Source organism: Melospiza melodia, chromosome 3 (genome assembly GCF_035770615.1).
Source record: "Melospiza melodia melodia isolate bMelMel2 chromosome 3, bMelMel2.pri, whole genome shotgun sequence".
Taxonomy (NCBI): domain Eukaryota; kingdom Metazoa; phylum Chordata; class Aves; order Passeriformes; family Passerellidae; genus Melospiza; species Melospiza melodia.
The window spans coordinates 102706758-102729390 of NC_086196.1; the positions used below are offsets into that span (position 1 = coordinate 102706758).

At 50.4% G+C, this 22633-nt stretch overlaps 1 long non-coding RNA gene across 1 annotated transcript; it reads right to left on the reverse strand.

Annotated features, from left to right (window-relative positions):
• Nucleotides 1-1687: 1687 nt before the first annotated feature.
• Nucleotides 1688-3724, reverse strand: LOC134416805 (uncharacterized). The gene is made up of 3 exons (XR_010027404.1): nucleotides 3620-3724; nucleotides 2716-2772; nucleotides 1688-1781 (listed from the first exon to the last, which is right to left on the reverse strand). It is a non-coding gene; the product is annotated as an uncharacterized LOC134416805 (long non-coding RNA).
• Between the last annotated feature and the right edge of the window lie 18909 nt (nucleotides 3725-22633).

Sequence of the window (22633 nt, forward strand, 5' to 3'; positions counted from 1 at the left end):
TTACAGCAGAGGTGCCTCATAAACCACACCTTACCACATTTTGCTTATAACTTAAGGGCTCACATGTGCCAGGTTGCAGCCCCGATGCAGAGAAAGCAGCAGGCTGGGGGAAGGGAGCCTAAGGCTCACGGAGAGGTTCTATTCCCAGCCCTTGCAAAGGCATTCCACACGTGGCAGGGACACCTAGAACCACCACTCACAGCACACACCAGCAGAGGGGCAGGACCCTTGGCTAGGAGAGAGCCCCTTGCCCTGGTGTGCTCGCTCCCTCCAGCGGCTCTCCCCACTCAGGGCAGGGCAGCAGCAGCCCGGGGAGGGAGCAGAGCCGCAGTCCCATCCCCTACCTGCCCGGGGAGCGCGGATGCAGAGCGTGCCCGACTTGGTGGGAGAATGGTCCTCGTAGCCCTGCTTGCAGCGGCACAGGTAGGTGCCCACGCCATTGAAGCACTCCGCCTCCTCCCCGCAGAGGCCGAGCCCAGCCTGGCACTCGTTCACATCTGTCGTGGGGAATAGATGCCCCAAGTCAAGTCAGGCTTGGCATTATAAGGGTTTATCCCAGGAAAAAATAAAACAAAGTGAAGCACCCGCCTTCAACGAAGAGTGAAACAAGCTGCAGCTTCTCCACACCCACCGAGGTGCCAAGCAGCTCCTCCAGGTGGGAGCGCAGGAGCAGAGACACATTCCTGTCCTCTGGCTCCAGGTGCAGCCAGAAGGTGAGCAGCAGGTTGGCATCACTCGTCCTGTGGGCAGGGGAGAGTCCAGGGTGAGGCAGGAGGAAAAAACATCACTGCAGGCCCAGCTCTGACAGCCAATTTAGGCCTTCCACCCTTGGCATGGGATCGTGGTGCTGCAGGCTCTTGCAAGGATGATCTGTGCCAAGAGGCAGCTTTGCACTTGGACCATGGGGAAAAGGAAAGCCCAGGAGTGGCTCCTCATTGGGAGCTAAGCTGAAATGATCAGATATTTGTGTAAAGTGAATTATAGTAGCAATCTGCAGTCCCAGATCAGCCTCTGCTGACAGCTCCCAGCTTTCTCCAGCAGGCACTGTGGCAGGTGAGATTATCCTCATTTTCCTCCAAAGTTTAAATCCATTTTATACCTATATAGGTCCCAAATAATACTAAACACCAATTTTCACCATCTTTCCTCTAGAAAACTTTTTTTTTTCTACATTCAGGACAAGTTACAGATCAAGGAAGAAGAACAGACACATGTCTCTTCCTGGGGAAGGAGAATGAGAAGCCAACACACTGCTGATCCAAGAAATATTACAGGTTATAGCAGCCCCCTGCCAAGCCAGCAGCACAGCATTAACCCTACCTTTTGACATCCTTTAGTTTTATTTCACTGACTCTATTGGCAGAAAGCTTCAGGTTCTTCTGGATCTACAGAGGAACAGAGTGACCAGTGCTGATTTGATGTTCAGCCAGGAGGAGCACGATGGCAAACAGATTCTTTTCTCACTGTAACACCCCATCTTGCTCTCCCCCTTCACAAACCCCCTGGGATGCAGAGATGCCCCATAGCCCACTGCTCTGAGCCCTTTCTTCAGAACAATCCCAGTTGTTTCCATTTGCTTAGCTACAGGTCATCTCCCCCAAACATAAAAGCCCAAAATGCTCTCTTCTACACGAAGATTTGGGACATCCCATCTGCTCTTCTCCACCTCCCCACACTTACATGATCCTTCAGAGATTCAAGGAGACCCTTTTGGACCTCACTTCCACCGTGAGGAATCCAGTCCTTGGGTTTGATTTCAGCAGTGACTTCAAACAGCACATCTGCCAGAAAACACAAGATCCTGGCATGTTCAAATGCACCTAATACAAACAGGCTACCTAAATGAGTTAGTCCTTAAACATCAACACCAGGCCAGCACCATGCCTGTGCAGGTCAGTGCCACAGGGTATTTCCAGGGGCTCTGCATCAGGTAGGACAAGCTGACTAACAGGTGAACACAAATCTTAGTTAATGCTTGTTGATGAACACTAGAATTGATCTTTCAGTGAAAAACCGACACAAAGCTACATATCCAATACATATCCAATCACATTCACATGCCTTTAGCCCTTCTGTTTCCCAAAGGGATTGTCGTAGTTATTGATGGAGTCTAAAAGCCAGTTTCCCTTGGAATCCAGACTGGCACAGATTTGCCACTTGGCTGTTTAAAACCTATTTGTTCATCAATATTTCTCCCTGTTCAGAGCTGAGGATCCTTCTGTATTGACTCCTTTGTGCAAGCTGTTTCTGTGGCTTGCTGGGCCATACAAACCCTGCATTTATATTGTTTAGTTGCTCTCCCTTAAGAGAGTTTCCTTCTCTCCCTGGCCTGAGGAGCAGGATTTCTGCATATTTCTGATCCTGGTAGTCATGGGACATTCACTGGAATACACTGGAGGAATTGAAGTTCATTCATCTTAGAAAAACCTTATTTAAATAGCCAACAAGTATTGCTTGGACTTAAACAAGCCAGCATGTATGTCAGGGTTGGCACCTAAACTCAGGTTTCTCCAGGGGAGACACAAAGTGGCCAAAGCACAACTGTGGGATTGCAGTGACATCTTAAAAAAACAGCATCTTCAGAGTGGTTTCTGCTCAGAAACCACTCCCACTGCTTTCTAAGTGTAATGAGCAGGTGGTGTCCAGCACAGCCTCGGGCAGCTCCCTGGGCTTAGGGCACTGTTTTAAGGCACTTAAAAACTCTGCATGGCTCACCTCCAGGATGGTGCTGGGACTGCAGTCCTGTGTCGTTCCCCACAGATGATATCAGATCTGCCAAAGTAAGGGAAAGCATCACGCTGCTATCACTGATGCACCAGTAAGGGGGAGGGAAAATATGTTAGGTCTGTGTCACTTTGCAAAAAGACTGCCATGTGCCAGGTCCTGCCTCTGTTCTTCATTCTGAAATTAAGTGACAGGCTCTGAAGACAACAATCTCTTCTCCTCTACAGTGAAAAGTAATCTTTAGAAAGAAATCACCCCAGTAAACCTCATTTCCATTTCTGGAAGGAGACAAACTCTTATTCCTGTAAAACTACCAGAGCTGCCTTGGATCCCAGTGGAAATACCATTTGAAAACATCTGCTTTCAGGCAGAAATTAAAACATATCAGTAGCTAAATATTTCCTGTGTAAGTGATCTACCATCAACTCCTAAACTTTCTTAAGAGACAAAGGATTTTTCTAACCTTTCTCCAGCTTCTGGAGCTCAAACTTAGTGATCATGCCCGGGAGCGCTGTGAGAGGCTACAGAGGAATCAGTGCAAGACAGAGCTGTTTAAAACCAAGACAAGCACTCCCAGTCTGCTTTGGGGGTGAAGTCACAGCTGGGAGGATGGCTCCTCCATGGAAAACTCAGAACACCTGGATTAGTAACCAGCCTGTCCCTATGATGAGAAGCATAATCCCCTAGATGCCCATGTTAGAACTGAAAATCCTGTGTCTTCTCAAGTCCCTCCCTCCCTGCATACAGGAGTCAAGAGTGGTACCATATGGCCCAGCTGAAGGTAACAGCCATGTCTGCAAATAAAACCCCTTAAGAGAGTGCTGCATCACTGGAGGTGGATATTGCACATTGTCAGGTGTCAGTTCAGCCACTAATAACCAAAAAATCACCTTACCTAAGATTTCTTCAGTCCTTCCTCCCTGAGACACCACATCAGCAGCAGTCACACCAGGAGAGGGGTAGAGAGGTGGTTTTGTGCTGGTGCTCGGCGGTGGCTCTGCCAGCTCTGGTGTCTGTGTGTGATGTGCAGCAGCTGGCACTTCTGAGGGGCTGCCACTGGCAGAGACACCTACACTGCTGCTGGGCATCTCTGAGCAAGGGGAGCCAGCTAGTTGACATGGGACCACAGTGACCAGAGCTGTCCCAGGGGACAGCTCCAAGGCAGGTGGCTCAGCTTTGCCCCCAGTGTCCTGCCCAGCTGGAGCTGGCTCCATCAACATGTCACCTTCAGCTTCTCTGCCCTTGCTGCCTCTGTCCTTAAGGTTCTTTTCCAGCCTGGTTTCATCCTGACCACGCTCACTCTGGTTAACAGCAGACTGACCATCTTCCATGAGATCAGGAGAATGTTGGCCCACCTCTTCTGGGCTCACAACGCCAGGCTGGATCCTGCCACCAGCAGGTGCAGCTGGTGGGCCTGGAGGAGCTGTCAGCATGGACAGCAAACCTTTGGTCTCCACTGTCCTCCAGCTCTCATTTTTAGAGGTCTCCTGGACAGGCTCCTGGGGAGCTGCCATGGTATCATTTGAAGAGCCCACAGTTTCAGAGTCTCTGAATACATAGTACTGTCCTCTAAAATACCTGTATTCATGGCTTCTGGAACCACTCCCTGACAGAAACAACACCTGCACCTCTGTGGCTTGTGCAGCAAAGACCAGCGTGCCTCGGTTGTGGCAGGCAAACACCACTTTGGTTTCCACGCTGGACGAGACCCCCTGGAAGATGATCCTGTCCTGGTTGTTGCCACAGCCATCGCTCCCCTGGAACCCTTGGACATAGATGACAATGTGCTTCTGGGGGCCTGCCCAGATGGTCCAGTTGCACCAGATGTTGGCTTTAATGTCCACGTGCAGCGGGAGGTGGAACAGGCCAGAGCCATCCCGGAGGACACGGTGGCAGCTCCTGATGGGAAAGTACTCAGTTACCCAGGGAGGGCCCAGCTCTGACACATCTGCAACACAGAACAGAAACATGCAATCAAAGGTTATTATATTCACAGATTATATCACATATTACATTTTATATTATATATCAGACTTTTGGGAGTCTGCAAACTTCCACAGGAGAGGCAGCATTTCAGACTGCAAGATTTTCGCATTTCCTGCTGCAAGATTTCTGTAGTTTCAGCCCCTGGAGCCACATATCCACACTTCAGCTGGAGCTAAGCCTCTGTGAGAGGCTGCACGAAGCAGAGCCAGTGCCAGCCAGCTCCAGGATGGAGCCAGTACTGGGCAGGCCAGTGAGGAGTCCTCTCTTGAGAGGGAAGGAGTGGCTGAGGCAAGGTCTGATGAACTGACTGCAGGTCCCATTCTCCTGCCCTTCCAGAGGCAGGGGAGGAGGTGGAGAAACCAGGAGTGAAGCTGAGCCCGGGAAGATGGGAGGGGTGGGGGAGAAGCTGGTTTTAAGATTTAGGTTGATTTCTCATTATCCTACCCTAATTTGATTAGTAAGAAATGAAACCAATTTCCCATTTCTGTTTTTCCCATGATGGTAGGCTGTCAGTGATCTCTCCCTGCCCTTATCTCACCTCACAACCCTTTAATCACATTTTCTCTCCTCTGTCCTGCTGAGGAGCAGCTTTGGAGGGCACCTGGTGTCCTGCCAGGGTCTCAAAGAGTCCAGCCCAGTTCTCCCCAGACAGCAGATTAGGATTGCCAGGTGGAGACTGCAGGTGAAAGGCACAGCCTTGCCCTTGCCGCACCAAATAGTTTTAACTTCTAAAGATGACTTGTGCCAAGACACAAAGTGCTGGGACACCTACCAGCATGTTTCCCTTGCTGTCCTCCTGCCATCTGGGTGTTCCTGGCTACACCAGAGGGCTCCCAAGGCTTTTGGTCTCTGGGCAGTGCTTCTCCCCACAGAGCTGCAGGCAGATCAGGGTGTGCAGGAGTGGTGCTGAAGGAGGCAGCTGTCCTCTGCCCTGCACCCACTTGCACAGTTTCTGTGGCTCCCTGCATTTCAGACCCCCTGGATCTGGAGACAGAAGCTGGTTTGTCACTGGCAGCACTGTCCTGATGCTGCACAGGCACCTTTGGGACTTCTCTGGTATCTGACAGGGAAGCTGGTGTCACCCCAGAGCCTCTGCTGACATGGCCCTCAGGCTGAGCAAGCCTCACAGCAGGCCCTGGGACAGTGACAAAGACTGGGGAGGGACTCCTGGCCATCAGGCCCACAGAAGATGTGATTTCACCTCCCTGTCCCAGCCCCAACTTCTGCTTTTGCTTCCCAGGGCCAAGGCATCTGGAGGACTCATCTGTGCCCAGTTCAGAGGCTGCTGATAGATGGCAAGGTGGCCTAGGGGAGACCATCTCCTGTCCTCCTGGGCTAGCTGGGGAGATGTTCCTTTGCCTGAGAGTGATGGTGTCCCAGTCCAGAGCAGCTGGTGGAGAGGGTACCGTGGGCAGAGATTCCACTTGTGGAGGAAGAGGTGCTTCAGGAACTAAATCCAGAGAGCCAAAGCCTGCAGGGACAGGCACTGTGGAGGAGGTCACCGGCACAGGGATGGCTTCTGTCCCCAGGGCAGGCACAGGTGTCAGAGGATGCTCCAGCCCTGTTGCCAAAGCAGGTACAGCCAGCCCTGGTGCTGTGGGATGCAGTGCTGTTCTCCTCCTGACAGCTCCCCCAAAACTTCCCAGTGGGAAAATATCCATGAGCTTGGTATGCTGGAGGCCAGGTGTGCCTAGCTCAGGTTTAGGCATGGACAAACACCCCAAACTGCTTTGGCTTCTGTCAGGAAGGGACTGCAAGTGATCCCTGGTGACCATGACAGAGGGGCTCCTCAGGCTGGGCACCAGGCCCTTGGTGAGGCCATCAGCTGGGACACTCAGCAGGGCATTGCTTCCCTCCTTCTCCAGGCTGGCTGTGCTGAGCTGGCTGTCCCTGCTGGGACCTGTGCCCTGCTGGCTTTGTCCTGTGCCAGGGGACAGAGGCTCAGAGTGTGCAGCCAGGGCCAGGCCTGTTGGTCTAATGGTAAGCTGCAGGTGGCCCAGAGCTTTTGGCCTCAGGGTAGGGCTCAGGACAGGCTGGCTGCTCTCCAGACTCACCCCTGCTGGCTGCCAGAAAGGTTCTGCTCCCTGGAAGGCACCAAGCACAGGAGTTTCCAAAGGCACACTGTGCACAGGAGCAGAACTCACAGCACTGCCCTCACTCACGGAGGGATTCTGTCCCCAGATGTCCTGAGCTGCAGTGGGGATTATTCCCTCAGGTGTTCCTATGCCTGGAGCCTCCAGCAGCTCAGACCCCAGTTCAGAAGGAGCTGTTGTTTCCAGAGCCTGTGTCCTTGCACGTTCACGTGGGAGAAGCTCTGTAGGCCTTCCCACAGCCGTGGTATCCACAGTGATCCCTCTTCCCTGCATCTGCTCACCGCTCAACACGGTGCTGCTGCCACGTGTGGCTGCAAAGCCCAGTGCACCCCTAAGGTTTTCAACCCAGCCAGACTGAAAACCGCCACCTTTCTTTTGCAGTTTTGGAGCAGAAGTTCCAGAAATTGCACCATCTTTGGAAGAAGAGGCACCCTGCTGGTCTTGGAAGATGTAGTACTTCGCTTTAAATCCTCCATCTCTCTGGTTTGGCAAGTACCTCTTCAGCAGCACAACATGGACAGCCTGAGCAAAGGTGGCAAAAACATGCATCTCCTTTTTCCAGCAGGCATAAACAACACTGTTTTCCACCAGGGAGGAGACTCCTTCAAACAGAATTTTGTCCTCATTTTTGTTGCAAGCATCCTTAGTGATAAATCCCTGGATATAAATGATGATGTGCTTCCTGGAGCCTGCCCAGATTGTCCAGTTGCACCAAAAGCTTACAGGGAAATCAGCATGGAATGCTGGAGGAGAAAACTCCCCATATTTGTCCTTCAGCACTCTGTGGCAGCTTCTTATAGGCACATAGGCCAATAACCAAGGAGACGCCAGCTCTGGAAGACAAGAAGCAGCAACCAAGTTTTCCCCCATTTCCACTTCCAAAGAAATTATTACCATCTTTATTTCCAGAAATTATCTTCAGGATCCCTCTCCTCCCCATTTTAGTACCTCCTGTTCACATTTGCCTGCCAACATGGACAGCCATGAGTGGGAAACCATGGGACAAAGCCCTTGGAAAGCTGGAGAAGCCCTGGCCACCACCACCTCCTGCTCCATGGCTGTGCCCCCACAGTCCCAGAGCAGGGCACACTCATGCTTTGAGCCCCCCATGGCCATGCAGGAGCACAGAGGTCCCAGGACAGCCACACAGAGGGTGCCAGGGAGGCTTCTCCTCTGCAGGGTCAGGCTGTTTAGGGAGCAATCTCTTTGGTTTAAAGGGCTCAGCCAAGCCAGAAGCCATTAGAGCCCCAACATTAATATCACCCCAACATTGGTATCTCCCCACAGCACCCAAAGTGGAAAGCAGCTTTCCTTAGGCAGGGAAAAGCAGTGTTTTCCAAAACCACTTTCTCAAAACCTGAAGAGTGGCAAGTTCAGGACAGATTTACCCTAGAGGAGCACGCTTAAAGTTTGGGTTGGACTTTCGCCACTTGTTTTAATTGCTGCAGTGCTTTGCTCCTGCCTGCAGGACCTGCTCTGTGGTGGGGACTTGGCAGCCACAGGCCAGTGGCACAGGTTATCTCCCACACAAGCACTGGTTTTTCCCTACCCCAGCACTCAGTACTGATCAACCACATCCCAATCCCTCTCCACACCACCCCACAGCCAGATTGTCGTTCCTGATTTTCCACACTACTTATTGGTGGTTTAAAGCACCCAACAAGTTCTGGGGGAACAGAAAAAAAACCAAAACAAACAAAAAAACAAACCCAAAACACAACAAAAAAAAAAAAAAAAAAAAAAACAAAAAAAAAAAAAAAAAACAACCAGAAAACCATACAATGAAAAAAACAAACAAAAAACTAAACACAAGCAAGCAAACAAAAAACCAGAGGCTGATCTGAGAACTAATTCTTACCTGGTTTAACCTCCCAATGTTCCTGAGAAGATCCCCTTTCCTATAAACAAAGAAAAGAGTCCAATTGCAGGCCCAAATACCAATTCCCAATGTTTATAACACCGCTCAGAGAAATGCCAACACCAGCCCAGTGGGAAGAGAGAACCAAACCCAGCCTGGTGGGTTGGGGTTTTGCCTGCACCTGGACTGAGTCCCAGGGTCACATAATTTATTCCATGTGATTATAAACCCTCTCCCCTCCCTACATCCAGAAGCACTGCCTGATTTGTGCTGTTGGACCACAAGCAATACAAAAACCAGCCCCAAAACACAGCAGGCAAAGACAGTCAGGCTTTAATCTCTCAGGGCCATGCAGAAGAGAGAAGGATTTGCAAGCAGGCAGGACAGCACAGCCAAGAGGGGAGTTTCCCACAGGGAACCAATCCCCCTGCCCCTCACTCACCCCTGCAGCAGCTGCAGCATCACAGCAGGGCCCCAGCATCACCCCAGGACCCTGCCCAGGGGCTGGCCCCAGCACCCAAGGCATCAAGAGCAGGGCCAGAATAAACAGGGAGGGCAAAGGCTTCATGGCAAGGGTTTACCAGGGGCACAACATCAAATAAGACAACAAAAAACCCAACAAAACATACAAAAAAAACCCCTCCCTGTCTCCCCCCAAAATAATCCCTCAGGCAGAGCAAATGTGTGGTCACCACCTTTCCCAGACCCTCTCCAAAACACATCCCTGCAGCAAAGGGCCTGGCCTGGCAGCCCACTCACTCATATAGGGCCCTGCTTCACCAGTGCCAGCAATTAGCTATTAGCAATTAGCTAATCAATGAAATGAGGCCAGCTAGAGCTTGTTAGGGACAGACTTGTCCTTTCAGCTTGCTGCCCAAGTGTTGTTTCTGTGCTGGGTATTTGGGTAAAAAACATCTTTCCATTTATAATGTTCTAACCTGAAATTAAAGTGGTGCTGATACCCCTATGTGACACAGGACCCAAGCTGCTTGTTTTCTTATAAAACAAAATAATGTTCAACTACTAGAGTGGGGGAGAAAAGAGTCCTAATGTAAAAGTGAGTGTTTTCATCACAACATTTTATCCATCTTCTGCTGAAGGCTGTGATTTCCCCCAGGGCTGCACCATCCTGAGACAGGACTGAGTGAAGCAGGTGAAATTGCCTCCAAACACAAGCAGCTCCTCTCCTCATCTACATTTACTGAAGTGTGGAAAGCAAATAGCCCAGGTGATGATGTATAAATTATTAGATGCTTCAAACTCTTTCAGCTGTAAGAGTCTAGCTTGTCATTAGGAGCCACACAGATTAGGCAATTAGGCTGTTTGACATGCAGCTTTGACAATGTTGCTTTTAAAGTGTCAATCGTCATTTAGCAAAATAAAAAATCTTTCTTTTTTCCTTCCAGCTCATCACAGCCTGACAGGATGATGGATGTTCAGGGACAAACACCCCCATGGGTTTTTTGGGGGTCAAATCAAGCAGTTCATCAGACTGTCCCAGCTGCCTGGGTTTTCAGTTGTATTGGAGGAAGCAGCTGCATCCCAGCTCACAATTTTTAAGCTTTTCTATCCGCCCCACTGCAGTCCCAATGACCAAAAGGCCAGTGAGAGTCTGTAACTCTTGCAGCAGGACAAACCTTCCCCTCCACAGCCACCTGTCCATAACTACACACATTCACAGTGACCCCAGGCCCCCTCCTGCTGTCCAGGTATGGACAGACCTGCAAAACCCCTTTCCCACTTACCACAGAAAGAGAGAATCTTGGAAAATCACTCTGAGAGGATGGAGTCCAACCATTAACCAGACACTGCCTGGCCCAACATGGAGCCATGCCCCTGAGCACCACATCCACAGGACTGGATGTGGCAGCTTCTTATAGGCACATAGGCCAATAACCAAGGAGATGCCAGCTCTGGAAGACAAGAAGCATCAACCAAGTTTTTCCCAATTTCCACTTTCAAAGAAATAATTACCATCTTTATTTCCAGGTATGGAGCCTTTGTCCTTATGGAGGACTACACTTGTCAGATGTTGACTGGGAACACTGCACAGCTGGCACAAACAGGTTCAGAAGGTTCCTACAGCAGCTGGGTGATGATTTCCTGGTACAGGTACTAAGAGAGCTGGCTGAGATGCCCTCCTTGCTTTGCTGCTTGCTCACAGAGAGGGGTCCATGAGGGAAAGGGGCATTAGTGGCTGTCTTGGCCACAGTGATCACAAAACCATCAAGTTTAAAAATCTCTGTTGATGGTGAGGAAAAGGGCCAGCAAAGCTTCAGCCCTGGACATGACTTCAGGCTGCTCAGGGTAGGGTTCCCTGGGAAAATGTTTTTACAGGCACTGGTATCCATCAGGGCTGGTCACTTTTTAAGCATCACCTTCTAAGGGCACAGGAACAGGGAATTCCCCAAATGTCAGGAGTCAAGCAGACAAGATGAAAAGCTGGCTTGGCTGAACAGATGAACATACTTCTTCTGGAAGTATGGCTAAAACGGAAGCAAGGTCAGGTGACATGGAAGGAATACAGAGGTGCTGTTCACCACTGCAGGGAGAAAATTTGTGTGGCCAAAGCTCAACTGGAGCTGAAGCTGCCCAGAGCTGTGGGAGACCATAAAAACAGGTTTGTTTTTTTTTTTTTTAATGCATTAATAACAAAAGTCAGTGCAGTGATAACATCAGCCTGTTACAGGATGAGGATTGTCACCTCACAAACAGGGCCATGAAGCAAAGATGTTTAATGCTTTCTTTGTCTCTGTCAACACCACTGATGGGGTAAGGGGCTCCCAGTGCCCTGAACTGAGCCCTGAGGACCATTCCAGTGCTCCAGCTGCACCCCTATGAGTCTGTGGGGCCTGCTGGGATCCATCTGAGAACACTCCAGGAGCTGGCTGATGTCATTGTGAGCCCTGCCTCCATGATTTGTGAATTGGCTTGGGAATCTGGAGAGGCCACAGCTAACCAGAAGCTGCCAAACATTGTCAAGAAGGACAAGAGGGATGACCCTAGAAACTTCAGGCCTGTCACATTCACTTCAGTGACTGGTAAATTATGGAGAAGATTATTCTGGGAGGTATTGAAAAGCACCTGAAGGACAAAGCACTCCTCAGTCACAGCCAGCATAGCTTCTTCAGACAGGAGAGTGCTGCTTTTATCAAACCTGATTTCCTTTTATGGCAGGGTAACCCACCCAGCTGATCAAGAGAAGCCAGTTGTTGTTATGCTTTTGGATTCCAGTAAAGCTTTTGATACTGTCTGTCATGGGATCCTTCTGGACAAAATGTTCATCCCTCAGCTGGATAAACACATCCTGGGATGGATGAGCTCACAGCTGGGGCACAAAGGGTTACAGTGAACGGGGTGACATCAGACTGGGGACCTGTCACTACTGGGGTTCTGCAGGGCTCCATCCTTGGCCCTGTGCTCCTCAACATCTCCATAAATGACCTGGACACAGGACTGGAGGGACACTGAGCCAGTTCACAGACAATACACAAGGGAGAGGAGCTGTTGGCTCCCTCCAAGTCAGGGAGATGCTGCAGAGAGACCTCAGCAAATGAGAGGACTGGGAAAACACCAACCACGTGAAGTTTAGCAAGGGCAAATCCCAGATTCTGCACCTGGGATGGAGCAGCCCTGGATGTACAGACTGGGGAATGAGAGGCTGGAGAGCAGTGCCATGGAAAGGGACCTGGGGATCCTGGTCCATGGCAAGGTGAACATGAGCCAGCAGTGCCCTGGCAGCCAGGAGGGTGACCTGTGTCCTGGGGGACATCAGGGACAGCATCCCCAGCCAGGCAAGGGAGGGGATTGTCCTGCTCTGCTCTGCACTGGGGCAGCCTCACCTCCAGTGCCGGGGGCAGCTTTGGGTGCCATGGTATAAAAAAGACATGAAGCCATTAGAGAGTGTCCAAGGGAGGGCACAGGGATGGTGAAGGGTCTGGAGGGGAAGCTGTGAGGAGTGGCTGAGATCACTTGGTCTGTCCAGCCTGGAGGAGACTGAGGGGAGACCTCACTGCAGTTACAGCTCCCTGAGGAGGAGCAGAGGAGGGGCAGGCACTGATCTCTTCTCTCTGGTGACCAGTGACAGGACCTGAGGGAATGGCTCTGAAGCTGTGTCAGGGGAGGTTTAGGTTGGATATCAGGAAAAGGTCCTTCATCCAGGGGATGGTTGGGTGCTGGAACAGGCTCCCCAGAGCTGTAGTCACGGCACTGAGCTGATGGAGTTCAAGAAGTGTTTGAACAACACTCACAGGCACTTGGTGAATTCTTGGGGCTGCTCTGTGCAGGGCAGGAAATGGACTTTGATGATCCTTGTAAGACCCTTCCAACTCAGGATATTCCATGGTGACTCCCTTCTTTTGGGCCTGGCCATGCAGTTTTTTACCCAGCAAGGACTACACCTGTCCTTAGCAAGAGCAGCCAGCTCCTTCAAGGGAATGCTCTGGGAAATGGTATCTAAGGCTTTAATAAAGCTTAAGTAGACAACATCCCTGGGCCATAGACTCCTGTGTGCCCAAGTGGTGTATACTCCATGTGGGTGAGGTTTGCCCCCCTGAACACTGAACAGTGTTGTGCTACCAGGACCTAAACCCTGGAAGGGAACCCTGCTGCAAAGCAGGGAGGTCCCTAAGGCATCTTCTGGTTAATGAAGAGAAGAGGAGCATTTGCTTAATTTACGCTTAGCAGGTGGTAGAGATGGTGAAATAAATCGTAAGGCCAAGTTTATTTTTTATGTGCTGATATGAAAGTATTTGAGTGAGGAATCTTAATGTGCTTGGTTTGTTTGTTTGGTAGCAAGTCTTGATTTTCAGCCAATCTCCATAAAAACATAAATTACATATTAGAATATTTGGCCCTTTTGATTAATCTTCATCTTCAGAAGTTGATGATCTTTACTTATTTTGGGGTCACCTGGCCTGAGAGCATTTCTGGAGATCTTGTGGGCACATCCACACTGGCCTGGACCAAGCTGTACAAATTCTGCCCCATGGGGCCAAAATCCCCAAATGGAATGTCACAGCCTTTCCACCAGCTCCTGCCCCCCTGATTTCTCAGGAGGGGATTGAATCACCCCAGGATGACCTGAGGGACCCAGCCTGACCTCCAGGAGCCAAGCAGCTCCTCCACAGCTGCAGAGGAGGGCACAGCTGCCTTGGGGGCGGCCAGCAAGGACAGTCAACAGAATTAGCTGATTTCAGCAAGTGTCCAAATCCCCCCCCCCAGGCAGCATCATCCACCAGGAGCTGCTACTGACAACTGCTCTGCTCTCATTTATAAGGCACCACAGAATGTCTGAGAGCTTAGGATAGATAAATTTACCATCTGTCTCCCTCTAGTGATTGCATTGCTGAATAAAGAGAAAGTGAAAATCACACTGGGCTAACATTCATAATTCTCTCCTGCAGCAAAAGCAAGACAGAAGAGCCAAAGTAGGATGAGAAATTAAGATTTTGCTCATCACCTCACTAAATAGAAATAACTACTGTCCAAAACAAAGGGTGACAGCTAAAAGCTGTTTGCAAAACAAACTTTTTTTTTCTCAAAGACAAGACTAATTTTTAGGAAAAATGGTAACATCCCTGGTAGACTTTTTTAATAGGTTTCAAAAGCTGTGTTATTCTTTAGAGCTTAGCAATGTGCCCAGTGAAATTCCAGGGAGAGATGCAGGGTGCTCATCTCACCAGCTCCGTCCCTCCGAGTGAGCTGGGAGGGCTCTGCTTGCAGGGGCTGCTCTATTATTTATATGTACACTATGTAGAACAAGATCCCTGTATTCAGTGACCAGAGATAAGCAGCAGTTTAAGTCCCATTTCTGTGTGTCACTCATTAAATTCCCGTTTCTTTGTGTCACTCCTCAGCCAGATTGATTTTAGCTCTGTCGGGACCAAAAGTACAATTGCACTCTCAGCAACAATCAAAGGTAAGGGATTTCTCAGGAGCTGATGTTTTCCTCAAACAGGGAGCTGGCTCTCCTTGATCACCACTTGCTTCTCCTTGATTCAGCTGCAAATCCTCTGCTCTGTGCTCAGGGATGTTTTACATGAGTGATGCCATCACACTCTACTTTATCATGGTGTTTCATCTGTGTTGATGGTGGACTGTAGTACTGTTAATATAACTGATTTTTAGTTTAAACTCTGCGTTTTGTGGGATTTTTACAAACTAATGCACAGATTGTACACCTGCAAGGTTTGTAAAAATATTAGTAGTGATTTTTCCCTAGGCTTTCAAGGCATCTATTTCTTCTTTATCCCGACCCAGGCATCCTCAGGCGCTTTTATTTAACCTCAGTGAGAGAAGTTAGACCCACTGGTACATCCACAAACAAGAGCTGCTGGTCCTGACCTCCCACCTCCCCTTGAAGGATGCTCCTGCTCCTCAGAGAAGCAAAACTGATTGCAGCAACACCCACATTCAGCTCCTAGTGCAGCTGGGAGAAATCTAGCTGAAAACCAGTATTGCTCAAACAAAATAAAATAAAACCCACCAAGAAGTCCAAGTTCAACACCCAAGCTGTAATATCTTGTTTAGCCCACAAGGGCATGCTCAGATGTTGACAGGAATTCTTTTCCCCATGGGATTATCCCACAGAGCAGAGGAAATTTCATCAGGAGCATCCTGCTGCCAGAGAGAGCATCTCCCTGACAACTTTCTGTGCCACTTTGGCTCAATGGCAAGGCAGGAAAAACATCCCCTTCTTTTTCTTTTTTTCCTTGCAGGGTGACTTTTATTGGTCCTTCAACACAAGGACTCAGAGCAGCCACTCCTGCCACCAAGAAAAGCTGCTTGCACCCAGAAAAGAAGATGAAGCTCACAGAGATGGGTTTGGTGAAGTGGCTCATGATGAGAGGGACAGAGCAGCTATTACCCCAGCCAAGGATTTGGGCCCTCTGCTCTGTCCTGGCAGGGGTGGACGTGGCCCTTCTGCCCCAGACCAGAGGGACAGTGGCAGGCAGGAGGGCTGATGTCCATCTCTCCAACACCAAGAGATTCCAAAGCCAGGACTGGCCTGGGAGGGCCCACTCCAGGGGATATGGGAGGGCTGGCATTCAGTCGGGCAGGGCAGGCTCATCCCTTTCCTGGAACAGCTGTCACCTCCTGCAGCAGGAGGAAAATCCAGAACACAAACCCTGCAGCAGGGATGCCCCGGCCACCAGCTCACACCCAGCTGGGCCACTGCTGCTGCTGGGAGGAGAGCCAGGCTGCAGGCAGCTTTGTGTCCTGCAAAGCACTGCAAAACTGATTTATATTAAAAATAAAGAGCACACAATACCCAAGTGCTTGGGGTTTGTCTATTAATCTCTCAACAGTCAGCTGCAAAACTAACAAATCCTCTGAAATAGCAGCGGGGAGCTGTGTCCCAGCTCATTCCTCCCTTCCCCCTTTTGCAGCTAAAAATAATCAATAATGGCTGTCCAAAACAGGGAGACCAAAGCAACCGCACAGGCTGCAAGATCGTGACTCACATCTTCACTCACAGGCTGGCTGGGCACAAAAACCCCACGGGGCTGTGTTTGCCAGCACAGGTGGAAAATCACCTCAGGACCAGCGGGCACCCGGCTGGAGCTCCTCCTTTTGCCGTGCCCCTGCAGCGCTGCTCTGCTGGTGAGGACTGAAAACGGGAGGGATGCAGCCAGGGTGAGAGTGAGGGATGCAGCCAGGGTGAGAGTGAGGGATGCAGCCAGGGTGAGGGTGATGCAGCCAGGGTGAGAGTGGCATTATCCTCCCTGCTTTGTGCGAGCGAGGGCTGATTGAGCCTCTCGGGAGCAGCGGGGTTGTTATTCTGCTGCTAATTGCTGTTTTCGGCTGCCGTCGGCACCGCCGGGACTTGGTCGGGATGGCCCGGGGTGGTGGCAATGCTGCTGGAGGAGTTTTCCATCCCAATCCCCATCCGGAGGTGCCACCCTCCTGCCCAGGCAGCTCGCCCTGCTCGGGTGGGTCCGGCCTCTCTCGGGCACATCTGCACGCAGCTTTTCCCCTCGAAAAGCAGCGGCACCGAGGGAGAGCCAAAACCAAAACAAAACCAAAAAGTCTAACAGTCTGACTGTTAGGAAAATTAATTTACAACCACCAGAGGTTTATGTCCAAAAAGGAGACAGAGGAGTCCTTTCTGGATTTATTCGAATAAAGGGAGAGGCCATGGGGCATTCCCCTGGAATCTCTTTAATTTTTGGAGGACGCAGCCTCCCTTTTATCCCAATTTCCCAGTGGCATTTCCCTTCTCTCTTTCCCCATTGGCTGAGGTACTTGAGAGGTACAGACGCCCTGATACGCCTGATACCAAAGATTTCCCAAAGACTTCCCTCTAATGCATAACCCTCCCTTTTAATTTTTAATTCTTATGGAATTTAGGGATTTTTCTTCCCCATTGTTTCTTTCATCTCTCAATGCCTATTTCCATTTATCAGCAACCCTAAAGTTTATTTTTAAAAGCAAATATCTTTTTCCATTCATCAATCAATTGAATCCTTCCCATTGTTTCTTTTGTCTTCCAGAGCTAGTTTTATCTACCAGCAGACCCACAGCTTGTTTGTAAAGACAAATCTGCCATTTCTCTCATGACTCGTTATGAGTAGAAAAGTTGCCCATTTTTTTAAAAGGTTGCAGGATTCACAGGTTCGGCCAGTTGTTGCCGGGGGGGAGTTATAACTGTTTACTGTTGTGATCACCTCTTGTTAATAGTTTTTCGTTAACTATCTGTTGTTGATGGTTGAGAATTCCCCCTTTTTTTGGAGTAACATCCTGCTGCTTCCTGGAGGATGGCACCTGGTGTCTTCATCGGAGGGGACATCGGGCTTGGCATGCAGATGGAGAAGCCTCTCACCAAACCTAGCAAAACCCCTAAAAAACAGCGAGCCAACGCGGAATTGAGGGATCGAAGTGATGTCTAGACGTGAGGAACAGAATCCAGTGTCCGCTAAGACCCTTTTTACCCCTCACCCTAACCTAAAGATGTCGGCTGGACCGAGGACCTCGAATGTCAGACCGAAAAAATGGGAATCTTCTGATGCTTTCGTGAGGATGGAAGCCCCAGCTTTGCCCACAGACCAGTGGACAAAGCTGCACTCTTCCTCGTCCGAGTCACTCCTGGGAGCAGCGGCGGCGTGAGCGCAATCCGTCGGTTCTCCCCACCCGAGCTGATTTTTAATAAAGATATTTAGAGGAGAAAGATCTCCTGCCCTATCTATTTCAACGACCATTCCTTTTGTGGCGACCACATTTCAGGAACTGACAGCAAACCCCAAATTTCCCACCTGGCTCGGTGCTATCCTGGCTCCAGGGACGGGACAGACCCAGCCCGGTGTCCCTGCGCTGGCACTGCCCGGGAAAAGCCCCGGAGCGCCTTGGGGACTTTCCCAGCCTGGCCAAAATAAGGTTCTGTCGCACCCCCTGTCCCAAAGCCGCCCGGCCTGCGGTGCACAGGGAAGGGACGCGCCCGCACCGCCCGCACTGTCAGGCTGACGGCGAGTCCGGGTGCGAGGAGCGCGGTTTGTCACCGCTTTGTCACCGCTTCGTCTCGAGTTTGTCACCGGGGCCATCCCCGCCCACCGCTGCCGTGAGGGGGAGGCGGCCGCGACGCTTCTTTGCTGTTCCCCTCCGTGCTGGTTCCTCCTTGCACAGCTGGGGGAGACGCAGGGGGATCCTGTTTAAAAATAAATAAAGTCTAAAAAGATCCGGGGGAAAACAGCAAAAAATTAGATAAAATAGCTGCCACAAAGGCTGTGGCCAGATTGATGGGATTTACTCCCTGCCTGCCTGGTCAGGAGTGGGGTGCCAAGGGGTGGCACGGATCCTGTCCTGACGCTGTCACAGGCCCAGTGTGAGCTGCTCTTTGGCCCGGGTTGTCCCTGTTCCCAGCTAGGCTGGGTGTGCAGAGGGACTGACCTAGCACGCCTGGAGTGCAGCTGGAGCCAGCCTGGTGTCATGGCAAAGGTGCCAAAGGCCCAGAGGAGGGATTTTCCTAAAGGCCGGGGTGGATCTGCACAGCCCCGGCCAGAGGAGCTCCCTGGGGTAACCCCCCCTCCCCTCCCCTCCCCTCAGCCAGGGCTGTCACACACACTGTGGGCAGGTGGGGGTGGGATCCCATGGCTTGGATTTGCTTGGGATCCCAAACCTTGGCCAGGAGTGTGCCCCAGGCTGGGGCTGTGCCTGGTGGTGAGCTCTGCCCGGGATGTTCACTGCTCCACACGCAGGCACTGAGCCCAGACCAGGGGCACTCAGCTTTCCTTATCTGTGCTGATAAACCCCCCTGCCATCCTTTGGCCTCCCACAGTGAGCAGGTTCACCACAGGCTCCAGGAGCTGCCGTAGCCCTGAACTATCTGCTTGGGAAAAGGTTTCAATTCCAATGTGCTGCTGCTGCTGCTGCCTTCACTGGGCACCCACCAAACTGGGAGGTGCTGGAGGAAGGCAGCAGGGATTGCTGGGGTGTGAAAAGGAAAAAAAAAAAACCCAAAGGAACTGGTGCTTTCAGGATGATACTGCAGTCAGGAAGTGGTTTAAGAAACAGTGTTGAAGTTCAAAGTGAGAACATGGCACCAGTTTTTCCTCCAGTGCTGTTATTTACACGTGGTTCTGGAGCATGACAATGTATTCCTGGTACAGAGCTGCCACTTCCTGCTCTTGCTAAAGACTCTCACACAGAGCAGAAGTGAAGGCAAATGTTGAAAATCCAACAAAAAAATCATGAAAATGAGGACAGATCCCAGCTCTGGAAGACTGCAGGATGCACTGCTCTGTAAACCCACACCATGAAGCTGCTGGGGGACTACAGTAGCAAAGGCAATAAAAGAGAAGGATTCTCCTTCCTGCTCTGTGCAGGGAGCAAATGGCTCCCAAATATTGTGCACAGCCTGTGAAATCACCCAGACCTGAGCTGTGGTGCCCCCAGCTCCAGACAAAAGCCAGGTGTTTTGGTGGAAACCCCTTGGGGAATGGGTGCTCAGAAACATTCTGTTGTACTGGTGTGACAGTGGTCACAAGGGGTTTCAGGATGAAGAGAGAGGCGAGAATGTTGATTCTATGTTCAGAAGACTTGATTTATTATTTTATTATTTATATATATACCACATTATAACTATACTAAAAACAATAGAAGGAAAAGTTCTCAGAAGGCTAGCTAAGCTAAGAATAGAAAAGATTGAATAACAAAGATCTGTGTCCAGGCAGAAAGCGAGAGCAGCTCTGCCGTGAGTGGTCAGTAAATCCAAACATCCACAGGAGACCAATCACGGATCCACCTGTTGCATTCCACAGCAGCAGACAACAATTGTTTACACTTTGTTGCTGAAACTTCTCAGCTTCAGCAGGAAAAATCCTAACGAAAGGATTTTAATGAAAAGATGTCTGTGACATACTGGGGCTGTACAACCAAGCCAGAGATAAAGCCCTGCCTGATTCAAGGCAGAGATGAGCTCAGCCTGGAAGGTCTGAATCCCAGCTGCTCTGTGAGTGCCTGCAGGGAGGATGGCAGCTGCCATCACCCTCAGCACCAGCTCTTGGAGGGACAATCAGAAACACAGCCAGCTCCTCCAGCAGGGCGCTCCAGTGGCTGTGCCACAAACGTGAACATCCCCAAACCACACAGACTGAATGAGCTGTCAAAGGGGAATTTCCTGCCCCTGCAGCCTGAACTCTCTTTTACTCCTGTTAATGACTGCGCATGAAGGAATCCAGATGTTGAAAACAGCAGTCAGGCCAAAAAGCTGGCCCCGTGTCCGTGTGTGACACTTCCCCTCTGTCCTGGCTGGCTGGGCTGGGAAGGAGCAAGGACCCAGCTGAGCAACAGAGTGCGTTGGCTGAACAGCTGCCAGCAGCCACAGCAGCTCCCCAGCCAGAAAGCAAAATCCCACCTGGAGCAGGCCAGAATAATTGTTGGTTAAAAAAAAAAATAGACTGAGCAAATATTGCAGCCCTTCATGGCTCTGAAAATCAACATCAAATTTTTAAAAAGGCGGTAAGAGGGGTGCTTGGAAAGGGGATTTGTAAAATGGTAACTTGGTCACCACAGGGGAGTGCCACCCACGCTGAGCCAGGGAGGATCTCGTGCCATGGACAATTCTGCAGGGCTCAGTTCAACTAGTAACACATTTTTGGGGATTTTCAGCAAATTGGTGTGCCTGCAGTGGGACAGGACCTTAATATCCCCTGGTGAGGCTGGTTGGTGGCTCTTAGCCACCAGCCCCCATCAAAAACCCTCCTGGTTGGGGCATTTGTGCCCAGCTGGGCTGATTTGTGCTTGGCTTTGAGGTTTCCAGCCCTGGTTTGGATGGCAGTGGCTCACCTGGTGCCAGCCCTGCCCTGGCAGCCTGCGGGCCATGGAGCACAGGGGCTGAGACAGGCATTCTGTAAACGCAGGAGTAATTTGGCAGCTGGGCTCGTGGCAAATGATCCTAATGAAAAGCAGCTGTCTCATGCCTGTAAATAGGATTGTCTATGCAGCACTTTGTCCTAATAGAGTAAAATCAGAAGATAGGAATTTTATATAGAAGAAGAGTTGCAGTCTCAAATCTAAGCTCTACTGACAGAGCAGCACCATTGCTTAGAGCAGGAGGATTTAGAGACAGTCAAAAAAACCTCAGCACAGTAAATCAGGGTACCTCAAACAGCTTTAATACCCCCTCTGCTCCCAGCCACTCTGTGAAACCCTCTAGCAAAAGACAGAATTTATATCACACAAACCTCTCCAATCCCAACCTCGCCTTGCTCTCCCAGGCTGGTTCCTCTGCCAGGCCCTTGCTGGCCTCCCCAGGCTCTGGCTGGCTTGTGCTGAATGACCACAGAGAAAGCCAGCTCAGCCTTCCTCCCTGAGCAGGCACTGATCCAAGGGACAGCCTGTCTGTGACATGGAGTGAGTGGAACCTGGGGGACACCAGGATGCTGAGGGGTCTGGAGGAGAAGCCGTGTGAGGAGCAGCTGAGGCCTCTTGGTCTGATCAGGCTGGACAAGACGGGACCGAGAGGAAACCTCAGTGGGGTTTCAGCATCCTCACTGGGGCAGCACTCTCAAGGGCAGTGACAGTGATCCCAAAATCCACCAGAAAATAAACTTTCCAACACAGTTTGAAGCATTAGAAATCTGGCATCCTCTGTCAGCACAGGACACACAGGAGGATGTCTCCTTCAGTCTGAGGTGTGTGGTGGGACTTTGCAGCAGAGTTTTTATTCCATCATCATCATCATCCATATTCCTTACAATGTGCCTCCTAGCTTATACACAAACATCACTTCTCCTAAACTAATTTGCATGAGTCAGTCTCCTACTGGAAGGCCTTTTATGGTCCTGGAGGGTCATCTAGAGGGGTCTCTGGTGGTTGTACTCACTGAATCCTTCAATATTACATGTGGCCTTTCCTTCAACTTTTTTTTTGGGCATGCAGTGTTGCTCCTTGTTACATAATTTGCCAAAAACCCACTACAGACCTCATTTTCAGTTTCTCCACACATACATTTCCAGCTACATTTATCATCCTGAGTGCATGCCTTTACATCCTTTCATCTTTTTTGTTAGTTAGCCTTTAGGCTCTGCCCAGCAACTTCAGGGGAGCTGAAAATTTCTATTCTCTATGTTATTTATCAACAGGACTCGAGGAAATGGTATGAAGCAGAGTCAGGGGAGGTTTAGTTTGGTATCAGGAAAATCCAGTGCCTGCTGTGTGTAAAAAAGCCCACAAGTTTTCCCTGTGCTTATGGCTCACTCCCATTGAAGACCCCCATTTGCTTTTCCAGGCTAACTCTTGATCCTGTAGCTCTCTCTCAGGCTTTTCCTGAGCCTTTCCTTCCCAAATCCAGGGCTCACACCTCACACAGACTGAAGCTGCTATGTGTGGGCCCCTGTGTCTCCTTCTGCACCTTCTGCAGTTCACCTCTGTCCTTTAGGGGTGAGCAAACCCAAACTGTATGCATAGTGAAAATATGGATGGGCTGTGGATTTACTCTGTGTCAGCCCAGTAAGATATGACACAGCTGCTGAGA